Consider the following 26,195-nt stretch of genomic DNA (forward strand, 5'->3'; position numbering starts at 1 on the left):
CCCGTGTGAACATCTTGAACCAACTTCTTGAGTGTTCAAGTAGTTCAAGATGTACACCGCGTCAAACTGTTGACCACTTTGCCGTGTTGAACACGTTGAACATATTTGAACCCTTTGAACTTAGTTCAACAAGTTCAACACAAATGTTATATCACCGAACAAGAAAAACTTTATTAAAGAGCTGCTGCAAAAACTTAGAGAAAATGTTAGTACAAAGAACCTTTTCTGAACACTTCAGAACCTATTGAACCTAAATGAACATCTTGAACCTAGTTCAGAATGGTTTGATGCATTCAAGAAGTACAATGAATTGTCTGAACTTGAATGAAAATGACTAGAGAAAGGACTTGAGGCTACATTTAAAGACTTGAACCAAGGTAATATGGTATGAACTAGGACTCCAACATAAAAAAGAAAATTATGACCCATTCTCAGCATGAAGAATAAATGATGCGGTAACATTGGCTCTGACTGGGGATTGTATTTTTCAAATGAAAATGCAAAGAACTCACAGACTCTGGTTTTGCAAAACATAAAACAACGAGGAAAGGGTTAAGAGCATAACCAAAAATACCTAGACTACTCTGTACAAGTGACTCAAACACTGGACTTACAATTTATAGAGCTTGAGATCTTGCCCATTGTAGGTATAAGGCATGATCATTCCATTAGCATAGCTGAGTCTGAATGCATTTGTCCTACTACTTCACAAATTCTGAAAGGACCTTTCCACAATGAATCAAACTTGTCGTGAGCACCTTTGGACTCTTTCCTTTTGTCCCATAGTAGCGCCTCATCTCCTACTAGGAAACCTCTTGGTCAAGCTCGCATGTCAAAAATCATCTTTACTCAGCTCTGATATTCTGAAATCCTATCCACCAACAATTCTCTCTCTTCTTCTAACTTTGTCAGATACATGATTCTTTTCTCCAAAGCATTTTGAAAGAAGGAATCTTCCACTACTGTTTGCAGCTTGGTTGCTGATAACTCTAGTGGGAAAAAAAGTTTCTCTCCTACACCATACACAAGTTCAAAAGGTGCCATCCCAATAGCCCTCTTGGGTGTGGTCCTGTCCACCCATAAAGCCTCATATAACTTCTTATGCCAATTCCTAGCATTCTCATCAACTAGCTTCTTCATGATGACTATCAAATTCTTGTTGCTAGATTCGGCCAAACCATTGGCCTGTGGAAAATAATCAGAAGAATGTGAGAGTGAAATTTGATGATCATAGCGAAACACGGTCAACTCTTCAGAGGAGAAATATGACGCATTATCTGTCATAATTTTTTGGGGTACCCCAAAATGAACTAGGATGTAATCCATGAGAAAACTACACACAATCTCTGAGTTGGCCTTTTTGGTGGGAATGGCTTCTACCCACTTTGTAAAGTAGTCAGTAGCTGTCAAAATATACATGTGACCCGCACTGGAATGAGGGTTTATTGGGCCTATGAAATCAATGCCCCATTGTGTGAAAGGTTCATCCATCACTACAGGCCTTAGAGGTAGTGCTGCTAAATGTGGTTTCCCAGAAAACAATTGACATTTTTTACATTCTTTTACGTGAATATAGGCATCCCGAAACATGTCAGGCCAATAAAAACAATTTCTTAGAATTTTGAATGCAGTAATAGATGATGAAAAGTGTCCACCACAAACATCTCCATGATAAGCTTCCAAGAGCTTTTGCTGTTGAGGTTTATCTACACACCTTAGGTATGCTCCATCTAACCCCTTTTTGTAGAGAACATCTTGCCAAATTACATACTTTGCAGCTTTTAATTTTAAATTCCTCTATTCTTTAGCCAACAAATGATTTGGGCAACTACCATAAGTTAAATAGTAGGCCACATCAGAGAACCAAGTATCCTACAATCCAACAAAAAGAGTTAATGGTAACTCTGCTTCAGTTTCCACCTCATTTTCCGCTATCAACTTGCATAAGCCCTACCCTTTAATTATCTTCATAGGGTGAATATCTAAGTCATACTCTTGAATTTTTGTCACCCATGTTGCTCACTTATTTAGTCCAACCTCCTATTGAGTCAAAATTCTTTTCACGGCTAAATCTGGAACAAAAACCATAGAGTGAGAATGTAGGATATAATATCGAAACTGTTTCACGACTTTTACAACAGCATATGCCTGTTTCTCCATAGGTGAATATTTGAGCTCATGCTTCTTGAGCGGAGTACTCATGAATGCTATAGGCATTTCAGCCCCATGTTCATCCAACTGCAATAGAATTCCAGACATAGTATGGTCTGATGCATAACAATATAGAATAAAATCCTTCATGAAAACTGGGTTAACAAGAGCGGGCGCATTTACAACTGATCCTTTAATTTTCTCAAAAGCATTTTTGTCTTCTTCGGTCCACTTGAAAGGATGTTGCTCACTTAGCAAACCAACAATGTGTTTTGTGGTCTCAGCAAATTCTAGAACAAATCTCCTCAAGAAATTCACTTAACCAAAGAACGATCTTACTCCAGTCCGGCTAGAGGGTAAACTGAGACGTTGAATTGCATTAACCTTATCAGGATCAATCTTGACTCCCTCTTTTGAGACAATATGTCCTAACAATTTTCCCTCAGTGATGCAAAAAAACTGATTTCTTAGGATTCAGAGAAATCCCATGTTCACGACAACGCTGTAATACTGCACTCAAATCCCGGAAATGATCTGTCCTTTTTTTTAAAACATCGTGAGGTCATCCAGATAAACAACAATTATTCTGTCTCAAAAATCCTTGAAAGAGGAATCCATAGCCCTTTGAAAAGTGGCTCCGGCATTTATTAAACCAAAAGGCATGCAGTTGTATGCAAATGTTCCCCATGGAGTGATGAATGCTATCTTGTGCTACTCATGTTCTGCTACAAATATCTAGTTATAACCAGAAAAACCATCCAACATCGACATCATCTCTGACCCAGACACTATCTATAATATGTGATCCATATTTAGTAAGGCATAGTTGTCCTTCAGGCTTGCTTGATTCAAATTTTGAAAATCAACATAGATATGAATTTCCCCATTTTTCTTTCTTACGGGTACAATGTTATCTACCTAGGTGGAATGGTGAATTGGATATATGATTCGGGCCTTAAGCATTTTCTCAACTTCCTTAGAAATTGCAGCCGCCATGATGGGATTAAAGTTCCTTAATTTTTGCCTAAAAGGAGAGATGCTTGGCTTCAGCAGAATCTGATGTTGAAAATGTCCATTTCTAAACTCCTTCAGATCATCATAAGACCAAGCAAAAACATTAATATACTCCTTAAGCAGTGTACCAAGTGTTCTCTTTTCCTCTGCAGAACAACACCGGCCGATTGTCACTTCTTTTGGATTAGCTTCATCTCCCAAGTTTATTTTCTCACATTTTCCTTTCCCATCATCCTTGGGAACTTTATTACCTATGAATGCATCATCTCTAGTGAAAAATCTCTCCAGAGTCACTAACCCCCTAGGAATTTTGTTACCTTTGAGATGAATAAAGCTATTTGTAGGATCTACCTCTGGGTCTGGACTGAACTCTTTGCAAACACTCTCAGAGCCTTCAAAATATGACTGAGAAAATGATTGAGCACATTCTGGGAAATCTTTGATCTATGCATCTGCATCAAAAACCTACCAATGATCTACATTATCTGGAACACTAGACCTATAGATCATTTTGATCCTATATGAGTTAGCTTTAAAATCCAGATGTGGTAATAAAAGTGAGGCAGACATGGCCAATGAATCTGCCCTACTATTTTGTTCCCTCATAATTGCTTCAATTGAGAAGGCATCAAAGAATTCTATCTCATCCCAAACTCTATTCCTGTAATGCCTCAACCTGTCATTCTTCACCATATAAACATTCCTCACCTACCTAACAATTAACTCTGCATCACCTTTGACTTTAAGCAACTTAATTCCTTTACATTTAGCCTCACTTAATCCCAATAATAGTGCCTCATATTCAGCAGTATTATTAGTGTTTTTAAAATCCAACTTGAAGGAAAAGGGGAAAATATTACCAATTGGTGACAGCAAAACCACCCCTGCTCCAAAACCGGAGTTAGCGCAACTTCCATCAAACTCCATTTGCCGTAGTCCACCAAGTTCATCAGCTATTTTATCCGTTTTCTTTTCACCAGGTGCAAGGACAAGATAGTTTCCAGACTCACACTCCTGAAACAGAATCTGGGCTTTCGGGTTATTTGAGGGAAATACAGTATACTTATTCTTGGGTTTAGGTTCAAGCTTGATTTTTTGGTTTCCAAGGGGAATAATGGCTTTAGACCAGTCCATTTTGAATTCACCTCCGAGATCCTTGCAAAATGTCCTACTTAGAAGCATTTCGTAACTCGCCGGAATATCAGTGACCAGTATAGTTAATCTTAATCTTTTGTTTGGGCATACTACTAGCACTGCCTGGACGTCCTTTACCTGACCAATAAGAGGAACCTATTTTCCATCCATTGAAAAGCATCTTCCAAACATTTTAGTAAGGGTTAACCTAAAGATTTAGCCACAGAAGAAGACATTATATTGTCTGAAGCCCCTGAGTCAATTATGCAATTACTTAACTTTTGGCCATTTAGGAGAAGGGAAATATAGAAAGGTTCAAGTTTCAGAATCTTGACCTCATGCCCAAACCTTGTGTCATGAAAAGCATAGGGATCTGCTAGATTAGCTAATGAGCAATGGATAGATGAAGACCCTTCGGCAGCAGCTAAATCACTATTTTCCATACACTCGTGTACTTGAGACTCTGAAAAGGAATCCCCTTTAACGTAATTGACTAGTTTATCCAACTCTTTTGGGTTAAGCTTTAAGTACTCAGTGGTAGGTAGTTGAATGGTTGAGGCCTTACAGAATTCAATGATATCAAAAGAGGAAGAAGAGGAAGAGCTCTTATGATCTTCATGGTTCCTTTGCAAAATCTTAACCTCGGGAACCTTTGAAAAGCTATTACCTTGGAGATCTTTTCTTTAGAAATTGTTTCCAGAAGGGTTCACAAAGGAAGAAGGCTAGGAGGTTCGTTGATTCCTTATTAGGATCGCACATGAAGAACCTTCAAGAGTTTCCAAAATGTTACTACCCTTTTCTGAATCTGACTCATATTCAAGGTAAAATGTTCCAGAGTCACCAGGTGCCTCTTGAATTCTTTCTGCTTCAGTGAACTCTCCTAATTCATCCTTTGTGTTTTGCATTTGAATGTGTCTTATCATATCGAGACTTGAAACCCCATCATGATCAGTGGTAAGATGAAATGAACACATGACACCTTTGTCAGGAGGTGCCTCTATCTGTAATCTTTGTGGAGCTGCAGGAAGTTGCAATGGTCATCCATAGTTATATTGATTTGAGGTTCACCTGCTTATATCTTGATAAGGTTGTGGATAAGAGTTTCCAGGCTTAGGTATTTGCCTCTTTAGAGAAATCATATCATTGACAAGCCATTGAACAATTGGATCGGTAGAGGATGTAGAAGCCTGAGATTGTCCTTGAGGAATTTGTACATCCTTCCTCCATTTGCCAGCTATTATCAGATCATCTTCAAGCTCTATAGCCTCATTTTGTGCAGTTTCTAGGTCGGTCGACCTACTTCTTTTGAGGTGAAATCCTACATTAGGTGGCATGGAATTTACAAAGAAATATCATTGATTATCTGCAGTTGGTCTCTTGGCTTGAGGAATTTTGTGAATAATCTTATTATATCTTACTACATAATCCCTCATCAGCTCATGAATTTCCTTCTTCATCTGTGTGAGTTGAGCCAGTAGCGTGTGTTCATCATCAGCACTTTGGAATCTTTTTTCAAAAGTGGTTTTCATCATTTGCCAGTCAGTTATGGATCCTACTTGCAACTGGCTAAACCATTTTGCTGCCCCTTTAGTGAGGGTTTGGGAAAAAAGCCTAACAGCCACATCCTCGTATTGAACTGCTAGGATTCCCGTTGCTACATTAAAAGAGTTCAAATGCTCTTCAACTAAAACTTTTCCATCACCTTTATATTTGGGTAAAACATCCTTTTCTCCTTTTGGTAGTGGATTATGGGCTGCAAGAGCAAGAGGTCCAACAGCCGCACCCCAGGGTTGAGCCATAATGAATACTGGATGAATGGTTACAAGAGGTGGAGCTTGAATTCCAGTAAGTGTTAGTGCTTACCAAGGGGAAGAAGAGGATATAGGAGTAACTCTGTTAGGAGATGAAGGTCTGCTTTTGGCCTTCCTTCTAGGAGTAAAACTTGGGACAAATGATAGATTTTGCAATTCTTCAAAACAGTTATCAATTACTCCTTCTTTCCTCTATGTTCTAGTATATGGACGAGAATCCAGGATGATTAAACCAAGTTACTTCAATCAAGACTCAATCTCAACAATCTTCCTGCACTCCAAACACTTTTGCTTATTATGGGCTCACGTTTATGACATACTGGTCTATTGAAAAAAATTTGGTTTTCTCTTTGTTTCATCCCCAATAGAGTCACCAAAAATTTGTCAGTGAATAGATTTTGCTCTTTGTATTTAAATGATTAATTTTAGGACTCTGTTACCTTCTTTTAAGAACAAATGGTTCACTAAATAGTTGGGTTGGCGTTTGTTCAATCACCTCCCTCTGAATTTTTGCTTAGGTACATCTCCCTATCTAGATTTTTCATAAAGTATGTTTTTGTTTTTATATTTATATCCAAATGAAAGCTTTTAACCAGAAAGCATATAAGGCTGCCTATATCATTCTTGGATGAAAGGCTATAACTTTCCTCATATCTCATAAATAACAGAAACTATCTTCTTAATTTTCAAAGTATGTAATTACAGTAACTGAAACAAAGTTCAATATACTTCTTCCAAATAAAGACGAACAGATTCAGAGAAAATGAATGCACCCACAAACATGAATCTTTTCCAGAGTAAACAACACATTCAAAGGAAAGAACATCAGAGGAATAATGAAAAACTGCAATGAAATAATCAAATACTATTTCTTGATCAGATGAACATATGCAAAGACATGTTATCTATTTGGATTCAAAATACACAGATCTTTCTTCTCCCCAAAAACAATATCACCAGATTTCATATATATATCTTTATGTAATCAAGGGCATAATGATACATCTGCTAATCTTTTTCCACCACACATTTCAACCATTTGATTCCCCCTTTGATTAGGAATAAGAAAATACAAAAACAAACACACGTTCCAGTTTTTTTTTATATTAGTTACTCAAAATCTCCCCTTCTACCATCGGTTCTACTTAATTTATAGTCTAAACGGGGGGGGGTCTCCCTGAAAACTTGACCACTCCCTGATAAAACAGTTATGAAACCAACAGAAAGTATTTTGGGACAGTTGTCCTGAAGTTTTTGCATAACTATGAAAAATGTTTTGTTTTTTTTTTAAATAAAGAAAACAAGCCCAAAGCGGATCCATTATGTTATATCTCATCATCACCCTCTTCTCCATCTTTGTGAGCATCATGAGCAGTCATGAGTTCTTGGATGATTGATTAGCTTGGGACTTTCATTGCATTAAGCTTCACCTTTGCCACCTCTTTATTCCACCTACATTGCACCATTTTCTCTGAGTGCTTCGACAGCTGATCATTATCAATGAAAACCATAGATTCGATCCTAGCCACTTTGGTTATATCCTCCGGCATGAAACTACTCCTAACTCTGATCTTCTCCATGTTCAACCAAAACAACTTGACTACTTCCTGTGTACTTGCCCCGCAGATTCCTAGTTCCTAGTCATGATCGGGATTAACCACTTTATTATCTTTGACAATATTGATTTGCAAATCTTGGAGTTCATAGATGGAGGTTTTCGCATCCGTAATTACCAACTGAAAGGTGAGCACCCTCCACATGATAGTCTTATTAAGCACAAAAAGTTGACATTCATCAGATACCAACCTAATTGAATGTTCTGTCAGAAATCTGGTAGTTTTGTACTCTTCGATTTTGGTAAACAGAGGCAGGACATTTTGCCATTTGTGCTCTTCTTTCTCCCATGGTAAAAGCTGATTTTGGATTTCAGAAATCAGGCCCTTTACCTCATCACACAACTTCTGAGAGTTGATAATGTACTTTTCACCATCTTTGATTACTTGTTCAATCCATTTTTCAACCGCTTCAGTGATGCTCTTAGTCCATTGAACTTGATCCATCAACTTCTTGTTTTCTGGAGAAGTTGGGTCAAAATTCTCAGTGGCATGGGATATTGGCATTGCTCCAAGGCAACCGATGCTATCAATGAACTGAGCCAAAACACTTATATGTCTTTTAAGTTCTCTTTTCTCCCGTCCATCCTTCTCTGACCGGGTAAACATATTCTTCGCTGACACTTGAAAAAAATGGTTATCTGTATCCCTGCTCATCTTTCCCAACTCTACTTTTGTTATTTCAAAATCATCAGAACTAGCCTCTTTGTTCTCATCCTTCATTTTGTAAGAAGCAATTTCTGCTGTCCATTTACCTGTTTCCTCATCATTGTTTAGGTGCGCAGTGGTCTTGAACCTCTTTGGCTTTGGATTCTTCTCAAAGTACTCGGCAACCATCTCCTGAATTGGAATGGTCACAGGAAGGGAGCTCCTTTTCTTGTTCACTGAGGTTGTTAACCATTTAGGAGTCGCAGCAGAATGAGAAGTTCCTTCAATCATCTTTGGGGGTGGCATCATAGCCATAGTCACCATTTGGGAGTCTAGAGCACAAGCAACTTCAACATCCAAATCTTCAATTTCAAAGATCTGAGCTTCAAGCACAACATCTTTGGCTCCCATATCCTTGACCTGGTACATCCTCTTTTGGGCGACACTACATGACCAAGTATGTCAAGGGGTATTGAAATCCAGAGTTGGGCTACGTCTGCGTCTATGCCGAGCCAACTTGATTTCCTTACCTGCATGAATAGGAGCACTATTAGAAGGACGTTTTGGTGAAGACATACTTCTCATAGAAAGAGGCTTGGTGTCTGGCTTCATTGCTTTCTTCTTGACCACCCATGCCACTATTCTGTCCAGAACTTATTCGGTTCTCGATTGAATGTCATCATTTTCCTCTTCATCCCAATTAATTGGGGGCATTCTAGTCTCTGTGTGGGCTAAATACCCTAGTTCAAATAGTTCAAGATAATCTTCTTCAAGCCCTTTAATATCTATCTTTATTTGCAGAGAAATAACCTGTTCCAGCACCAGTCTCATATTTTCTCTTTTGAAGACTTCAAGTTCATCTGAACAGTCTTCCCAGAAATCTTCTAACTGTGGCGTGGGAAGATAAGGCATTAAACCAAGGCTCTGAGAAAATCCTTTGTTGTCAAACCCTTTTTTTTCAGCATATAGATAGAAATTAAAATTTCTAAGGTCTGCACCTATACTTAGTGCATCAGACATTGAATTACAAGATAACACTCCCAAATGTATTGGAAAATGACCTTCCCACTTGTCCTTAGGCTGTGCCTTCTTGACCACAGAAGTCAGTTGTCTGCATATTTCTGCTAGGACAAAACAATCAAAATAGAAATGTGGAAGCTTCAAGGGTTCCTCTTCAAAGCCTCCCACTCGTATATAGCAAAAGCATGGGAACTAGATGTAAAAGCTTCCGAACTTCTTAATCAAGGACTGTACATCATCTCAAATCCATTTGGCTTTTGTACCTTTTAGTTCATGACACATATCGCCTAGGAATGCATTATGTACCCTTCTGAAATCTTGTAGGGCATTGTCTTTTTGTAGCATTGGATAAAACTCATACATCGGAATATCTTCCTTAGTGGGCTGCTTGGGTATGTCGGTTAACTCCTTAACACAGGCCAGACAATACAAAAGATATGAGGACATGAAGAAGTTTTGTTGAAATTGCTTGGCTAGACTCAACTGCTCTTTCATCGAATCAGTAATTAACTCTACCCAATCCAGATATTGTTTTCCTTCTAGAACTAATTGTACATAGCAATATATCCAATCATCAAAGCTATAAGCTTTGGCAGAACCTCTGGCTTGATGCAACAAAAGCATTACATTGTGGATATGTGGCAACATGTGGTTCTTCTTAGGATTTTTAGGCAGTCTAGAACCACCTCTCTGAGGGACTTTCAACCAGTACTTCACCACATTATTCATGTGTCCAACTCTATCTGCATTGAACTCGCTAATTGACAGAGCAAGGGAGAAATTAGAAAACTGATAATCTAGTATTTTGAACACCGAAGCAATCACTTTGCGATTAATGGTGAGAAGGGTTTCACCATTTAATAGTTTCAGATACAGGGTCATATCTGACAATACACTCTGGACAAGCGCTGGACAAGGAATTACTGGAGGAAAGGCTGCAGCTTCTAAAAGTCCACTACTCAAAATCTCTATACAAAAAGACTTATCAACACCCCTGAACACCCTTTCTTTCATATCTTCAAGGTTCTCACCCTTCAGGTCAGTATCACTAACTATGACTTCGGTGGATGCCATGCTAAAGATGTTTCCAAACAAGTGCAGGGTGGACTTCATGATTTCAAAACAAGAAACCCAAACTTGATTGCAGTGAAACCTGTAAGGAAGCTAAGTAGCGGAAACAACTTCCTACACTAACCTTGAGAGGAGGGTAATACAAAATTTTTTTAGATCATTATAATAGTTATAGAAAATAGAAATAGATATAATAGCATTCATACCACAACACAATGATTTACGTGGGGAAAACCCTTTCGAGAGAAAAACCCCACACTCCAAAAGCAGCTCAATATTTTATTCAGCAATCAAAAATAGATTACAACATACTTGTAGAGAAAGCTCTTCATAGGAGTACCACTAATCAGAGATTCAGAGGCAACTCAATAGCCATAAGACTCTCTTACACCCAACCTTTATCTCACACACCTCATAAATAGGAGATACAATATAAGAAACCGTCAAACAGTATTACAAAACCATGGGCTAAAACCACCCAATAAGGTGTAGCCGACCTTACCTCCCTTCTAGATGCCCTATGACATGTTAAAGCACACATGAACATGTGTCACTCCCTTTTACAGCACATTTATGTATCTGATACAAATTATTTTTCGTATTTTAGGAGTACAAAGTTCCAAAGGCTATAACTTGAGAACCGGGTGTCCGATTGATGAACCGTTTGAAGTGTCGGAAAGCTTGCGAAGTGCTCTCTCACCTCGTAACCTGCTGCACCAGTTATGGTAACTTTTTAGGGTGTTTCCAAGCCTCTAAATCCCCCAAAATTAAGTTAAAACATTTTATCGCACCCCTCCAAGATGAAAACATTAATATCTTCAAAACTAGCTATGACCTTGCAACGTAACTTTATCAGAATGCTTATCTAGCCAACCAGAAGTTTCAGAGAGAGTTTCACACCATTTCGTGCTCAAATGAAAACTTACTATAAATAGTAATCTTGCATAAATGCAAGGTTGACACACCATTTTTCCCAACAAATCTCCCACTTGTCAAACACCTTGCAGGAGCGGAAGGGAATGTCAACACAATGAATCAATTGCTAAGGGCCATAAAGCCCATAGACTCTGAACACCATCTGAACTTCTCTATGCTCACAGCCTTAGTTAAAGCATCTGCAACATTCATCAAAGTTCCCACCTTAACCAGCTTCACCCTACCATCTTTGACCATATCTCTAACAAAATGATACTGAACATCAATATGTTTGGTCCGGGCATGAAATGTTGGGTTTTTAGCTAGGCTAATTGCACTCTGACTGTCACAGTAAATTGTCACTGTACCTTGTTTTATTCCAATATCCGAACACAATCTCTTAAGCCAAATAGCCTCTTTACAAGCATGAGTAGCTACCATATACTCTGCTTCAGTACTGGATAAAGCAACCATAGCCTGTCACTTACTCATCCAACTAATTGCACCACCAAACAAAGTAAACACATAAGCACTGGTGGATCTTCTGCTATCAATATCACCTGCCCAATCTGAATCCACATAACCATGGATATCAAGGGAAGTCATGTCTCCAGCTGAATTACCATGATAACACAAAGAATACTCTAATGTACTCCCACTGCTTGGGCAATGTCTGGTCTAGTACAGACCATAGCATACATCAAGCTTCCAACCGCACTCTGGTAAGGCACTCTGCTCATGTCTTCCATCTCCAATGGGGATGTAGGACAATCTGAAATAGATAGTTTCGTTCCAACCGTAAAAGGAACACTCAAAGGTCTACAATTCTGCATGTTGAACCTCTGTAACACTGAATTCACATACTTACTCTAGCCTAGCCATAGCTTTTTGTTCACCCTATCTCTTCTAATTTTCATCCCAAGAATGTGCTTTGCTGCACCAAGATCTTTCATTTCAAATTTAGCAGCGAGCTAAGACTTCAGTTCTGAAATCATACCTTTCCTTTTACCAATGAATAACATATCATCAACATACAATGCAATGAATAAGAAATGATCACCATCAGATTTATAATAAACACAGTGATCTGATTTAGAACGTTTAAATCCCAAACTCAACACATATGTATCAAATTTCTAGTACCACATCCTAGGACTTTGTTTGAGGCCATACAAAGATTTCTTCAATTTACAGACCAAATTACTTTTGCCTTTCACCACATAGTGTTTCGGCTGTGTCATATAAATATCTTCCTCCAAATCACCATGAAGGAAAGCAGTTTTCACATTTATTTGCTCAACCTCTAAATCATAAGTAGTAGCAATAGAAAGAAAAAATCTAATGGACATCATTTTTCCAGCAGGAGGAAATATCTCACTCTAATCAACACCCTCAATCTGAGAGTAGCCTTTTGCAACCAACTTTTCTTTATACTTCTCAATACTTCCATCTGAACCAATCTTTTTCTTGAACACCCATTTACAACCAACAGGTTTTCATCCTTCAAGCAATGGTACAAGATCCCCTGTATCATTCTTTTTCAAATCTGCTATTTCTTCCTCCATAGCAATCTTTCAGGATTCCGCATCATTCATACCTAATGCCTCTTCTACAGATTTTGGTTCATCCACACTAGTATTCAGAGCAAAAATACATCTCCAATCATTAGGTGAATACCTTTTAGGTGGTTGTCTATGTCTTGTAGACCTTTGAACAAGCTAAGTTGGAGGTTCTTCCTCCTCACTAGAAGATTTAGAGCTAGACGAGCTCTCCTCAACTTCTTGCCTATCTAGGGGTCTCGATTCAACTCTTTCAGGTGTAGAAGGAAGTTGAATCACATGTTCTTTTTTAGTCTATTTTGACTGCAATGTAACAAAAGGAGACTTAATTTCTCTAAAAATAACACTTCTACTGTGAATTACCTTTTGTGCAATAGGGTCCCAAAGCTTGTATCCTTTCACACAGTAACACATCAGAATGGATAAGATCCAAAACAACACAAGTTTTATGAGAACTCGAGTAAAATTTAACGTGGTTTTGTTTTCCATAAATGCAATGCTCACAGTAATCATAGTCAAGATTATAATCATTCAAACCTTCAACAAGGTTTTTATTTTTTAAAGTCCTTAGACCCTTTTCTGCAATGTGGCCAAGTCTCTGATGCCATAACATAGTCTTCTCTGCAAGTAACTTTGCTTCAGATGAAAGAGCACCCTTAGGTACCCAAAAACCATTTTCATCTGCTGAAGGTGAAACCTTCAAATCTTCCAGTGAAGTATCTGCAGATTTACTTTTTATAGAAGTGCTATTACACTCAACAGTGTATGCTTCAAGCTTATACAAAGTGCCAAACCTGACACCTCTAGCAACCACCATAGCACCCTAAATCATCTTACATCCTGCTTCAGAAAAGACTACATGTACACCCGCATCTATCAGTTTGCTCACAGATAACAGGTTTCATTTTAATCTAGGGATATGCAGCACACCATTAATCATTTTTCTTCTACCATCAGAAAACCTGATTCTAACTTTACCTCGACCAACAATGTCTAGAGGTGAATCATCACCCAAGTACACCTTACCTCCATTAAATCCTTCATATTCAGAAAACCAATCTCTATTGGAAGTCATATGAAAAGATGCACCTGAGTCAATTAACTAGACATCATTACCTGCATGAGTCGCCAAAGTCAAAATAAATGCATCGCCATCTTCCTTGTCGGACTCAGAATCAAAATCGAACTATTTCTTTTTCTTCTTCTTCTTTTCTTCTTTTTAGTCCTTACAAATGTGACCTAGTTTACCGCAGTTCCAGCAAATGACTTTGGACTTTCTAGGAGATTTCGATCTCCCTTTGGATTTGGACTTGTGGCACTTCTCATTCTTCTTGCCTTTCTCTTTAGATCTTCCACGAATGGTTAGGGATTCCTTTGAACTGATGGATACCTTCCTTCGCATCTCTTCACTGAGTAGGGCACCCACCATGTCTTCAGATTTTAAAAGAACAGAAGTACTACCGATAGCCATAACAAGAGAATCCCACGAATCAGGCAAAGAACAAAGCAAGATCTGACATTTCTCCTCTTCGTCCATCTTAACACCGATGGATACTAATTGAGCCACCAACATATTGAATGCTTCCAGGTGGTCTGCAATTCGTCTACCCTCTTCCATATTCAACGAATACAATTTCATTCTGAAGAAAATTTGATTTAATAAATATTTCGCTTGATACATCTCACCAAGCTTAGTCCATAGCTTCTTTGCAGAGCTTTCTTCATGGACATTGATTAGAATAGAGTCTGCTAGGCACAGTCTGATTAAACCCTTGGTTTTTTGGTCCATAACATCATACTAAGCTGCCGCAGTAGGATCTGAGGGCCTTTGGACATTCGCATCAACAGCATCCCAAAGATCTCGATCTATTAGCAGATCTTCCATCTTCAGCTTCCACATCTCAAAATTACTTCCATTAAATTTCTCCACCTCTATTCTTCCTAATAAACTCACTATCTGAATATTCCTGCAACAAGATCAAAAAGTGTCTTCTGCACAAGCTCCCACTCAAATCTAGATTTGTTCAAAAAACCCAACTACCTTCAATTGAAACCAAATGTGATCAGGCTCTGATACCACTTGTAAGGAAGTTAAGTAGCGGAAACAACTTCCTACACTAACCTTGAGAGGAGTGTAAAGTAAAACTTTTTCAGATCGTTATAACAGTTACAAAAAATAGAAATAGATATAATAGCATTCATACCACAACACAGTGATTTACGTGGGGAAAACCCTTTCGGGAGAAAAACCCCACACTCCAAAAGCAGCTCAATATTTTATTCAGTAATAAAAAATAGATTACAACATACTTGCAGAGCAAGCTCTTCGCAGGAGTACCACTAATCAGAGATTCATAGGCAACTCAATAGCCATAAGACTCTCTTCCATCCAACCTTTATCTCACACACCTCATAAATAGGAGATACAATACAAGAAACCGTCAAACGGTATTACAAAACCATGGGCTAAACCACCCAATAAAGTGTAGCCGACCTTACCTCCCTTCTAGATGCCCTATGACATGTTAAAGCACACATCAACACGTGTCACTCCCTTTTATAGCTTATTTATGTATTCGATAGAAATTATTTTTCCTATTTTAGGAGTACAAACTTCTGGAGGCTATAACTTGAGAAACGGGTGTCTGATTGACGAACCATTTGAAGCACCGGAAAGCTCGCGAAGTGCTCTATCACCTCATAACCTGCTACGTTGGTTACGACAACTTTTCAGGGTGTTTCAGAGCCTCTAAATTCCCCAAAATTAAGTTAAAACATTTTATCGCACCCCTCCAAGACGAAAACTTTAATATCTTCAAAACTAGCTGTGACCTTGCGACACAACTTTATCGGAATGCTTATCTAACCAACCAGAAGCTTCAGAGAGAGTTTCGCACCATTTCATGCTCAAATGAAAACTTACTATAAATAGTAACCTCACATAAATGCAAGATTGAGACACCATTTTTTCCAACAAATCTCCCACTTGTCGAACACCTTGCAGGAGAGGAAGGGAATGTCAACACAATGAATCAATTGCTAAGGGCCATAAGGCCCATAGACTCTGAACACCATCTGAACTTCTCTATGCTCACAACCTTAGTTAAACCATCTGCAACATTCATCAAAGTTTCCACCTTAACCAGCTTCACCCTACCATCTTCGACCATATCTCTAACAAAATGATACTGAACATCAATATGTTTGGTCCGGGCATGAAATGTTGGGTTCTTAGCTAGGCTAATTGCACTGTGACTGTCACAGTAAACTGTCACTGTACCTTGTTTTATTCCAATATCTGAACACAGTCTCTTAAGCCAAATGCCCTCTTTACAAGCATGAGTAGCTACCATATACACTGCTTCAGTACTGGATAAAGCAACCACAGCTTGTCGCTTACTCATCCAACTAATTGCACCACCAAACAAAGTAAACACATAAGCACTGGTGGATCTTCTGCTATCAATATCACCTGCTCAATCTGAATCCACATAACCATGGATATCAAGGGAAGTCATGTCTCCAACTGAATTACCATGATAACACAAAGAGTACTCTGAAGTACCCTTCAAATATCTAAAGACTCTTTTGACTACATCCCAATGAACTCTACCAGGATTAGACATATATCTAGAAAGTACTCCCACTGCTTGGGTAATGTCTGGTCTAGTATAGACCATAGCATACATCAAGCTTCCAACTGCACTCTGGTAAGGCACTCTGCTCATATCTTCTATCTCCAATGGGGATGTAGGACAATCTGAAATAGATAGTTTCGTTCCAACCGTAAAAGGAACACTCAAAGGTCTACAATTCTGCATGTTGAACCTCTGTAACACTGAATTCACATACTTACTCTAGCCTAGCCATAGCTTTTTGTTCACCCTATCTCTTCTAATTTTCATCCCAAGAATGTGCTTTGCTGCACCAAGATCTTTCATTTCAAATTTAGCAGCGAGCTAAGACTTCAGTTCTGAAATCATACCTTTCCTTTTACCAATGAATAACATATCATCAACATACAATGCAATGAATAAGAAATGATCACCATCAGATTTATAATAAACACAGTGATCTGATTTAGAACGTTTAAATCCCAAACTCAACACATATGTATCAAATTTCTAGTACCACATCCTAAGACTTTGTTTGAGACCATACAAAAATTTCTTCAATTTACAGACCAAATTACTTTTGTCTTTCACCACATAGTGCTCCAGCTGTATCATATAAATATCTTCCTCCAAATCACCATGAAGGAAAGCAGTTTTCACATCTCTTTGCTCAACCTCTAAATCATAAGTAGTAGCAATAGAAAGCAAAAATCTAATGGACATCATATTTGCAACAAGAGAAAATGTCTCACCGTAATCAACACCCTCAACCTAAGAGTAGCCTTTTGCAACCAACCTTACTTTATACTTCTCAATACTTCCATCTGAACCAATCTTTTTCTTGAACAACTATTTACAACCAACAGGTTTTCGTCCTTCTGGCAATGGTACAAGATCCCATGTATCACTCTTTTTCAAAGCTGCCATTTCTTCCTCCATAGCAATCTTCCAGAATTCTGCATCATTCATACCTAATGCCTCTTTTAGAGATTTCGGTTCATCCACACTAGTATTCAGAGAAAAAATACATCTCCAATCATTAGGTAAATACCTTTCAGGTGGTTGTCTATGTCTTGTAGACCTTCGAACAAGCTGAGTTGGAGGTTCTTCCTCCTCTTCTGAAGATTCAGAGCCAGATGAGCTATCCTCAATTTCTTGCCTATCTAGGGGTCTTGATTCAACTCTTTCAGGTCTAGAAGGAAGTTCAATCACATCTTCTCTTTTAGTCTGTTCTGGCTGCAATGTAATAGAAGGAGACTTAATTTTTCTAAAAATAACACTTCTACTGTGAATTACCTTTTGTGGAACAGGGTCCCAAAGCTTGTATCCTTTCACACCATAACTATATTCGATGAAGATACATTTCACAGCCTTGTTCTCCAACTTTGTTCACTTCCCCTTTTGCACATGTGCATATGCTTCACAACCAAAAACTCTAAGATGTCTCAATGAAGGCTTGTGACCTGACCATGCTTCCATAGGCATTTTATCAACAAGAGCTGATGTAGGAGAGCTGTTAATCAGGTAGCAAGTAGTGGCAATAGCATCAACCCAAAACTTTTGTTCGAGACCAACACCACTCAACATACTCTTAGCCTTCTCCATCATTGTCCTGTTCATTCTCTCTGCAACTCCATTCTGCTATGGAGAATACGGAGTTGTCTTCTGCCTTTTAATTCCACAGTCTTTACAGAATCTATTAAAAATCATTAGAGCAAAACTCACCGCCATTATCAGTTCTCAAACATTTTATTTTCTTTCTAGTCTGCAGCTCAACCATTACTTTAAATTCTTTAAAATGACTAAAAACTTCAGATTTACTCTGTAGAAAATATACCCATATCCTTCTACTAAAATCATCAATAAATGAAACATAATATGTGGATTTTCTAATCGAAGAGACATCTACTAGACCAAACACATCAGAATGGATAAGATCCAAAACACCACAAGTTTTATGAGAACTTGAATAAAACTGAACGCGGTTTTGTTTTCCATAAATGCAATGCTCACAGAAATCAAAGTCAAGATTACAATCATTCAAACCTTCAACAAGGTGTTTATTTTTCAAGGTCCTTAGACCCTTTTCTCCAATGTGGCCAAATCTCTGGTGCCATAATATAGTCTTCTCTGCAGGTAACTTTGCTTTAGATGAAAGAGCACCCTTAGTTACCCAAAAACCATTTCCATCTGCTGAAGGTGAAACCTTCAAATCTTCCAGTGAAGTATCTACAGATTTACTTTTTACAGAAGTGCTATTACACTCAACAGTGTATGCTTCAAGCTTATACAAAGTGCCAAACCTGGCACCTCTAGCAACCACCATAGCACCCTTAATCATCTTACATCATGCTTCAGAAAAGACTACCTGCACACCCACATCTATCAATTTGCTCACAGATAACAGGTTTTGTTTTAATCTACGGATATGCAGCACACCATTAATCATTTTTCTTCTACCATCAGAAAACCTGCTCCTAACTTTACCTCGACCAACAATGTTTAGAGGTGAATCATCACCTAAGTACACCTTACCTCCATTAAATCCATCATATTCAGAAAATCAATTTCTATTGGAAGTCATATGAAAAGATGCACTTGAGTCAATTAGCCAGGCATCATTACCTGCATGAGTCGCTAAAGCCGCAATAAATGCATCACCATCTTCCTTGTCAGACTCAGAATCAGAATCAAACTTTTTCTTTTTCTTCTTCTTCTTTTCTTCTTTGCAGTCCTTACGGATGTGACCCGGTTTACCACAGTTCTAGCGAATGACTTTGGACTTTCCAGGAGATTTCAATCTCCCTTTGGATTTGGACTTGTCGCGCTTCTCATTCTTCTTGCCTTTCTCCTTAGGTCTTCCATGAATGGTTAGGGATTCCTTTGAACTGATGGATACCTTCCTTCACATCTCTTCACCGAGTAGGGCACCCACCACGTCTTCAGATTTCAAAACAATAGAAGTACTACCGATAGCCATAACAAGAGAATCCCACGAATCAGGCAAAGAACAAAAAAAGATCTGACATTTCTCCTCCTCGTCCATCTTAACACCGACGGATACTAATTCAGCCACCAACATATTGAATGCTTCTAGGTGGTCTACAATTCGTCCACCCTCTTCCATCTTCAAGGAATACAATTTCTTTCTTAAGAAAATTTGATTTAATAAAGATTTTGCTTGTTACATCTCACCAAGCTTAGTCCATAGCTTCTTTACAGAGTTTTCTTCATGGACATTGATTAGAATAGAGTCTCCCAGGCACAGTCTAATTAAACCCTTGGCTTTTCGGTCCATAACATCATACTGAGCTGCCATAGTAGGATCTGAGGGCCTTTGGACATTCGCATCAACAGCATCCCAAAGATCTGGATCTATTAGCAGATCTTCCATCTTCAGCTTCCACATCTCAAAATTACTTCCTTTAAATTTCTCCACCTCTATTCTCCCTGAGGAACTCACCATCTGAATATTCCTGCAACAAGATCAAAAAGTGTCTTCTACACAAGCTCCCACTCAAATCTGGATTTGTTCAAAAAACCCAACTGCCCACAATTGAAACCAAAGGTGATCAGGCTCTGATACCACTTGTAAGGAAGTTAAGTAGCAGAAGCAACTTCCTACACTAACCTTGAGAGGAGGGTAATGCAAAACTTTTTCAGATCATTATAACAGTTACAGAAAATAGAAATAGATATAATAACATTCATACCACAACATAGTGATTTACGTGGGGAAAACTCTTTCGAGAGAAAAACCCCACACTCCGAAAGTAGCTCAATATTTTATTCAGCAATCAAAAATAGATTACAACATACTTACAGAGCAAGCTCTTCGTAGGAGTACCACTAATTAGAGATTCAGAGGCAACGCAATATCCATAAGACTCTCTTACACCCAACCTCTATCTCACACACCTCATAAATAGGAGATACAATACAAGAAACCGTCAAATGGTATTACAAAACCATGGGCTAAAACCACCCAATAAGGTGTAGCCGACCTTACCTCCTTTCTAGATTCCCTATGACATGTTAAAGCATACATCAACACGTGTCACTCCCTCTTACAACTCATTTATGTATCCGATACAAATTATTTTTCCTATTTCAGGACTACAAACTTCCGGAGGCCATAACTTGAGAACCGGGTGTCCGATTGATGAACCGTTTGAAGCACCGGAAAGCTCGCGAAGTTCTCTATCACCTTGTAACTCATTGCGCCAGTTACACAAACTTTTCAGGGTGTTTTGGAACCCCTAAAGCCCCCAAAATTAAGTTAAAACATTTTATCACACCTCTCCGAGATGAAAACTTTAATATCTTCAAAACTAACTGTGACCTTGCGACGCAACTTTATCAGAATGCTTATCTAGCCAACCAGAAGCTTGAGGGAGAGTTTCGCACCATTTCGTGCTCAAATGAAAACTTATTATAAATAGTAACCTTGCATAAATGCAAAGTTGAGACACCATTTTTCCCAACAAATCTCCCACTTGTCGAACACCTTGCAAGAGCGGAAGGGAATATCAACACAATGAATCAATTGCTAAGGGCCATAAGGCCCATAGATTCTGAACACCATTTAAACTTCTCTATGCTCACAACCTTAGTTAAAGCATCTACAACATTCATCAAAGTTTCCACCTTAACCAGCTTCACCCTACCATCTTCGACCATATCTCTAACAAAATGAAACTGAACATCAATATGTTTGGTCTGGCCATGAAATGTTGGGTTCTTAGCTAGGCTAATTGCACTCTGACTGTCATAGTAAACTATCACTGTACCTTGTTTTATTCCAATATCTGAACACAGTCTCTTAAGCCAAATTGCCTCTTTACAAGCATGAGTAGCTGCCATATACTCTGCTTCAGTAGTGGATAAAGCAACCATAGCCTATCTCTTACTCATCCAACTAATTGCACCACCAAACAAACTAAACACATAAGCACTGGTGGATCTTCTGCTATCAATATCACCTATCCAATCTGAATCCACATAACCATGGATATCAAGGGAAGTCATGTCTCCTATTGAATTACCATGATAACACAAAGAATACTCTGAAGTACCCTTCAAATATCTGAAGACTCTTTTGACTGCATCCCAATGAACTCTACCAGGATTAGACATACATCTAGAAAGTACTCCCACTGCTTGGGCAATGTCTGGTATAGTAAAGACCATAGCATACATCAAGCTTCCAACCGCACTCTGGTAAGGCACTTTGCTCATGTCTTCCATCTCTAATGGGGATGTAGGACAATCTGAAACAGATAGTTTTGTTCCAACTGTAAAAAGAACACTCAATGGTCTACAATTCTGCATGTTGAACCTCTATAACATTGAATTCACATACTTACTTTGGCATAGCCATAGCTTTCTATTCACCCTATCTCTTCTAATTTCTATCCCAAGAATGTTCTTTGCTGCACCAAGATCTTTCATTTCAAATTTAGTAGCGAGCTAAGACTTCAGTTCTGAAATCATACCTTTCCCTTTACCAATGAATAACATATCATCAACATACAATGCAATGAATAAGAAATGATCACCATCAGATTTATAATAAACATAGAGATCTGATTTAGAACGTTCAAATCCCAAACTCAACACATATGTATCAAATTTTTGGTACCAAATCCTAGGACTTTGTTTGAGGCCATACAAAGATTTCTTCAATTTACAGACCATATTACTTTTACCTTTCACCACATAGTGCTTCGGCTGTGTCATATAAATATCTTCCTCCAAATCACCATGAATAAAAGCAGTTTTCACATCGATTTGCTCAACCTCTAAATTATAAGTAGTAGCAATAGAAAGCAAAAATCTAATGGACGTCATTTTTGCAACAGGAGAAAATATATCACCGTAATCAACACCCTCAATCTGAGAGTAGCCTTTTGCAACCAACCTTTCTTTATACTTCTCAATACTTCCATCTGAACCAATCTTTTTCTTGAACACCCATTTACAACCAACAGGTTTTTGTCATTCAGGCAATGGCACAAGATTCCATGTATCATTATTTTTCAGCCATTTCTTCCTCCATAGCAATCTTCAAAAATTCTGCATCATTCATACCTAATGCCTCTTCTACAGATTTCGGTTCATCCACACTAGTATTCAGAGAAAAAATACATCTTCAATCATTAGGTGAATACCTTTCAGGTGGTTGTCTATGTCTTGTAGACCTTCAAACAAGCTGAGTTGGAGGTTCTTTCTCCTCTTCTGAAGATTCAGAGCTAAACGAGCTCTCCTGAACTTCTTTCCTATTCAGGGGTCTCGATTAAACTCTTTCAAGTGTAGAAGGAAGTTGAATCCCATCTTCTTTTTTAGTCTTTTCTGGCTGCAATGTAACAGAAGGAGACTTAATTTTTCTAAAAATAACACTTCTAATGTGAATTACCTTTTGTGCAACAGTGTCCCAAAGCTTGTATCCTTTCACACCATAACTATACCCGATGAAGATACATTTCACAGCCTTGTTCTCCAACTTGGTTTGCTTCTCTTTTGGCACATGTGCATATGCCTCGCAACCAAAAACTCTAAGATGTCTCAATGAAGGCTTGTGACCTGACCATGCTTCCATAGGCGTTTTATCAACAAGAGCTGATGTAGGAGACTTGTTAATCAGTTAGTGAGCAGTGGCAACAGCTTGAGCCCAAAACTTTTTTTCGAGACTAGCACCACTCAACATACTCCTAGCCTTCTCCATCAGTGTCTTGTTCATTCTTTCTGCAACTCCATTGTGCTATGGAGAATACGAAGTTGTCTTCTACCTGTTAATTCCATAGTCTTTATAGAATCTATCAAAATCATTAGAGCAAAACTCACCGCCATTATCAGTTCTCAAACATTTTATTTTCTTTCCAGTCTACAACTCAACCATTGCTTTAAATTCTTTAAAACGACTAAAAACTTCAGATTTACTCTTTAGAAAATATACCCATGTCCTAATAAAATCATCAATAAATGAAACATAATATGTGAATTTTTCAATCAAAGAGACATCTACTGGACCAAACACATCAGAATGGATAAGATCCAAAACACCACAAGTTTTATAAGAACTCGAGTAAAACTGAACGCGGTTTTGTTTTCCATAAATGCAATGCTCACAGAAATCAAAGTCAAGATTACAATCATTCAAACCTTCAACAAGGTTTTTATTTTTCAAGGTCCTTAGACCCTTTTCTCCAATGTGGCCAAGTCTCTGGTGCCATAACATAGTCTTCTCTGCAGGTAACTTCTCTTCAGATGAAAGAGCACCCTTAGGTACCCAAAAACCATTTCCATCTACTGAAGGTGAAACCTTCAAATTTTTCAGAGAAGTATCCGCAGATTTACTTTTTACAGAAGTGCTATTACACTCAACAGTGTATGCTTCAAGCTTATACAAAGTGCCAAACATGACATCTCTAACAACCACCATAGCACCCTTAATCATCTTACATCTTGCTTCAGAAAAGACTACCTGCACACCCGCATCTATCAGTTTGCTCAGAGATAATATGTTTCATTTTAATCCAGGGATATGCAGCACACCATTAATCCTTTTTATTCTACCATCAAAAAACTTGATTCTAACTTTATCTCGACCAACAATGTCTAGAGGTGAATCATCACCCAAGTACACCTTACCTCCATTAAATCCTTCATATTCAAAAAACCAATCTCTATTGGAAGTCATATGAAAAGATGCACCTGAGTCAATTAGCCAGGCATCATTACCTGCATGAGTCGTTAAAGCCGCAATAAATGCATCGCCATCTTCCTTGTCGGACTCAGAATCAGAATCGAACTTTTTTCTTTTTCTTCTTCTTCTTTTCTTCTTTGTAATCCTTACAGATGTGACCTAGTTTACCGTAGTTCCAGCAAATGACTTTGGACTTTCTAGGAGATTTCGATCTCCCTTTGGATTTGGACTTGTCGCGCTTCTCATTCTTCTTACCTTTCTGCTTAGGTCTTCTACAAACGGTTAGGGCTTCCTTTGAACTGATGGATACTTTCCTTCGCATCTCTTCACCGAGTAGGGCACCCACCACGTCTTCAGATTTTAAAACAATAGAAGTACTACCGATAGCTATAACAAGAGAATCCCACGAATCAGGCAAAGAAAAAAGCAAGATCTGACATTTCTCCTCCTCGTCCATCTTAACACCGACGGATACTAATTGAGCCACCAACATATTGAATGCTTCCAGGTGGTCTGCAATTCGTCCATCCTCTTCCATCTTCAAGGAATACAATTTATTTCTTAAGAAAATTTGATTTAATAAAGATTTCACTTGATACATCTCACCAAGCTTAGTTCATAGCTTTTTTGCAGAGTTTTCTTCATGGACATTGATTAGAATAGAGTCTCTCAGGCACAGTCTGATTAAACCCTTGGCTTTTTGGTCCATAACCTCATACTGAGCTTCCGCAGTAGGATCTGAGGGCCTTTGGACATTCGCATCAATAGCATCCCAAAGATCTCGATCTATTAGCAGATCTTCCATCTTCAGCTTCCACATCTCAAAATTACTTCCATTAAATTTCTCCACCTCTATTCTCCCTGACGAACTCACCATCTGAATATTCCTATAATAAGATCAAAAAGTGTCTTCTGCACAAGCTTCCACTCAAATCTGGATTAGTTCAAAAAACCCAACTACCTTCAATTGAAACCAAAGGTGATCAGGCTCTGATACCACTTGTAAGGAAGTTAAGCAGCGGAAACAACTTCCTACACTAACCTTGAGAGGAGGGTAATGCAAAACTTTTTCAGATCGTTATAACAGTTATAGAAAATAGAAATAGAAATAATAGCATTCATACCACAACACAGTGATTTACGTGGGGAAAACCCTTTCAGAAGAAAAACCTCACACTCCAAAAGTAGCTCAATATTTTATTCAGCAATCAAAAACAGATTACAACATACTTGCAGAGCAAGCTCTTCACAGGAGTACAACTAATCAGAGATTCAGAGGAAACTCAATAGCCATAAGACTCTCTTACACCCAACCTCTATCTCACACACCTCATAAATAGGAGATACAATACAAGAAACCGTCAAACGGTATTACAAAACCATGGGCTAAAACCACCCAATAAGGTGTAGCCGACCTTACCTCCCTTCTAGATGCCCTATGACATGTTAAATAACACATCAACACGTGTCGCTCCCTTTTACAGCTCATTTATGTATCCGATAAAAATTATTTTTCCTATTTCAGGAGTACAAACTTCCGGAAGCCATAATTCGAAAACCGGGTGTCCGATTGATGAACCGTTTGAAGTACCGAAAAGCTCGTGAAGTACTATATCACCTCATAACCTGTTGTGCCGGTTACGACAACTTTTTAAGGTGTTTTGGAGCCTCTAAAGCCCCAAAAATTAAGTTAAAACATTTTATCGCACCCCTCGAAGATGAAAACTTTAATATCTTCAAAACTAGTTGTAACCTTGCGACGCAACTTTATCGGAATGCTTATCTAGCCAACCAGAAGCTTCAGGGAGAGTTTCGCACCATTTCATGATAAAATAAAAAATTACTATAAATAGTAACCTCGCATAAATGCAAGGTTTAGAGACCATTTTTCCCAACAAATCTCCCACTTGTCGAACACCTTGCAACAGTGGAAGGGAATG

This window comes from Cryptomeria japonica, chromosome 4 (assembly GCF_030272615.1).
Source record: "Cryptomeria japonica chromosome 4, Sugi_1.0, whole genome shotgun sequence".
Classification (NCBI taxonomy): domain Eukaryota; kingdom Viridiplantae; phylum Streptophyta; class Pinopsida; order Cupressales; family Cupressaceae; genus Cryptomeria; species Cryptomeria japonica.